Below are 3503 nucleotides of genomic sequence, written 5' to 3' on the forward strand. Positions count from 1 at the left end.
TGCCATTTTGCTGGTTAACTGGAGATAAAATCTTATAGACTTTTCTTTCTGGGCTGGCTCTGGACCTTGATCCTCCAGGTCTTAGCCTCCTGAGTAGCTAGAATTAAAAGTATAAGACACCAGTGCCCAGCTTTTTATGACTTTTATAATTTATAAAACATATTGCTATATTTCTGTGTGCATATAAGTATAGATAGTATGTCAATTTAAAAAGTACCTACTAGGTCACTTAATTCTCTCAACTGAGTCTCACTAGAAAATCAGTTGAGCTTTCCTTTTGCTGCTACCTAGCTCCCAGATACAGCCAAGGGAGGCCATGGGTTTCAGACACCTCAAGAGCCCCATGCGTCTCCAGGTGCTCAGTGATTGCCTGGTGGACAAGAGTCCCATCAAGGGGTATGTGCCATCGCGAGCAGATGTGGAAGTATTTGAAGCAGTCTCCAGCCCACCACCTGCTGACTTATGCCATACTCTGTGTTGGTATAATCATATCAGATCCTATGAAAAGGAAAAGGGCAGCCTGCCAGGAGTAAAGACATCTTTGGGCAAGTGTGGCCCTGCCAGTGTGGAAGGCACCACTGGAAGCAGAGCTGTGATAGTAAAGATGATGATGACATTGACCTTTGGGTGTGATGAGGAGGAGGAAAGTGAAGAAGCAAAGAAGCGAAGGAAGAACAGCTTATACTGTATGAGTCAAAAGCAAGCCAAAATCCTGCACTTGTTGCCAAGTCTTCCATCTTACTAGACGGGAAGCCTTGGGATGACGAAACAGATATGGCTAAGTTAGAGGAGTGCAACTGAAGCATTCAAGCAGATGGCTTGGTCTGGGGCCCTCTAAACAGGTTCCAGTGGGATATGGAATTAAGCAAGTTCAAATACAATGTATAGTGGGAGATGATAAAGTCGGAACAGACATGCTGCAGGAACAGACGACTGCTTTTGAGGACTATGTGCAGTCCCTGGACATGACTGCTTTAACAAGATCTAAAATCACCCCCAGACCACTGCATTAAAATAAAAGTTTGAAAGATAAATTTAAAATAAGAAAAATCAGTTGCATTTAAATTGAAAGATATTCTACAAAGCAACTCTTACTTGGATACTTCAAACATTTCAGTGTCATAAAGAACAATAAGAAGCCTAGCATGGTGGCTCAGCCCCATAATCCCAGCACTCAGGAGGCTGAGGCAGAAGGATTTCCAGTTAGAGACCAGACTGGCTCATAACAAGATCCTGTCTCAAACAAATAAACAAAACAGAACAAAACCAAACAAACAAATAACAGAATAACCAATTCTCAGGAACTGTGCCAAGATAAATGAAGCTAAAGAGACCTGACAAAAACTTCAGTGTATGACTTTCACGGGATCCTGGATCTGAAATTGGTTTTTGTTGTTTGATACCACTCCTGGGGCTTGAACTCAGAGCCTGGGCACTGTCCATAAGCTTTTTTGCTCAAGGCTGAGCTACAGCTATACTCTCAGCTTTTTTGGTAGTTAATTGGAGATCAGAGTCTCACAAACTTTCATGCCCAGACTAGCTTTGAATGGTGATCTTTAGATCTCAGCCTCTGAGTAGTTAGAATTACTGGTGTGAGCCACCAGTGTCCAACTTGGTATTAGTTTTTAATTTTGTAGAGGATATCATTGGGTCAGGTGTGGTAGTGCTTGCATGTAACCCCAGCATTTGTGATACTGAGTCAGGAAGATCACAAGTTCATGGCCAGCTAGTGCTATATAGTGAGATTCTGTCTCAAAAAAGAAAAAAGGCCAATGTTCAAGAGGAAGTGGAAGTGTACTCATTACCTCACTCATGTAACTGTAACCCTCTGTATAGTATCTCTACAATAAAAAAATTAAAAAAAAAAAAGAAAGAAAAAAAAGGGGGAAAAAGTTTTTGGAACAACTGGGAAACTTCAATGTGAACTGTATCTTAGCATGCCTACAACTCATGTGTATGTGCATGCATGCATGTTTGTGTGGAGAAAGAGAGAACACAAATACAAGGTTTCAATTTTTACCTAATAACTTTCCTTAAAAGGAAAAGGAAAAATCTATTTTTATTTTAGTAGTTATAGTAACAAAGAGCAGAAGCCATAGTGTGAAGTTTCAGTTCTGGGCCATGAAGTTCAAGTTTCTATATAGCTTCCTTTATCCTTAATTTAATTTACCAAATCCACATACCAAACAATGATGTGCTCTTCCCAGAGACTTCTCCAAAGACAGTCCTATCTGTCTACCTAGAGTAGCTGCCAGGTGCTTCTACTCTGCCAGCCAGTCTGGGCAAAGGCAAGTCACTTGAAGAAACAGCATTGTCCAGGAAAGTTGTATCTTATAAGGTCTACCAAGTTCCCATTCCTCCCACCTCATATATCTTTGATTTCACACACACACACACACACACACACACACACACACACACACACACACACACACACACACACACACACACACACACACACACACACACACACACACACACACCTTTTACTCCACATACCTCAAAGGGGTGGTTTGCCCTATGGCAAATCTTACCCCCTCATTATAACATACTTCTCCAGCTAATCAAACAGCCTGTTAGAAACTTTACTTCCCACATAGACCAGGTTTTGAATCTCAGGTTATAGCCTTTGAGCCTCAGTTTCTTCATCTCTAAAATGGGGTGGCAATCATTTTTCCCCTTACAACTATTTGCAGAGTTGATAAGTACTGAGGAAGCAAATCATAAATAAAGAGTGTAGTTGCTTTTTCAAACGTCTTTGTTTTGAAGGGATCTGAATGCAATACAGGAAAATCAAGATTGCTTTAAGAAGTCACCTCAGGGCTGGGAATGTGACTTAGAGGTAGAGTGCTTGCCTAGCATGCATGAAGCCCTGAGTTTGATTACTCAGTACTACATAAACAGAAAAAGCTGGAAGTGGCGCTGTGGCTCAAGTGGTAGAATGCTGGCCTTGAACAAAAGAAGCTCAGGGACAGTGCCCAGGCCCTGAGTTCAAGCCTCAGGACTGGCAAAAAAAAAAAAAAAGGAGTCACCTTAATGGTAGAAACAGAATTATTTAGTGAAGGATTTAATTTTTCCTGAATGATTCACTATGAGCAAAATCATTGAAAAATGATACTTTTAAAGGGCAAACTTATTACACAATGACACTTCCAAGGTTTATTATCCCTAGTATTTAACTACTTATCTTTTCAATTTTCACACAAAGCTAATCATTAATATTATGTTATTCTAGAAGTAATTATTTTAAAAGCTTTTGCTGTAATAGCTGAAACTTCTCTGGCTATTTCTGGTACTGAAGAAGGTAAAAGTGTTTATTTTTTTAGGACTGACATAAAAGAGATTGATTTTTTGATGCCAAGAAATCACTTAGCATTCATGTGACTTCAACTTCGTGGCATCTTGGAATATGTTTATCCTCAATCAAAATTCTTCTAGAGGCAAAATGCCAACTCTTTCACCTCTCTCTACCTTCCCTCAGAAATCGGGGAGAGGTTGGAGAC

General features: G+C 40.2%; 1 pseudogene; it reads left to right on the forward strand.

Annotated features, from left to right (window-relative positions):
* The first annotated feature begins 316 nt into the window (after nt 1–316).
* On the forward strand, nt 317–1013 carry LOC138828785 (elongation factor 1-beta pseudogene; annotated as a pseudogene).
* The last annotated feature ends 2490 nt before the right edge of the window (nt 1014–3503 follow it).

The sequence above is a fragment of the Dipodomys merriami genome, unplaced genomic scaffold (assembly GCF_024711535.1).
Source record: "Dipodomys merriami isolate MVZ:Mamm:240054 unplaced genomic scaffold, mDipMer1.0.p SCAF_1, whole genome shotgun sequence".
NCBI classification, from domain to species: domain Eukaryota; kingdom Metazoa; phylum Chordata; class Mammalia; order Rodentia; family Heteromyidae; genus Dipodomys; species Dipodomys merriami.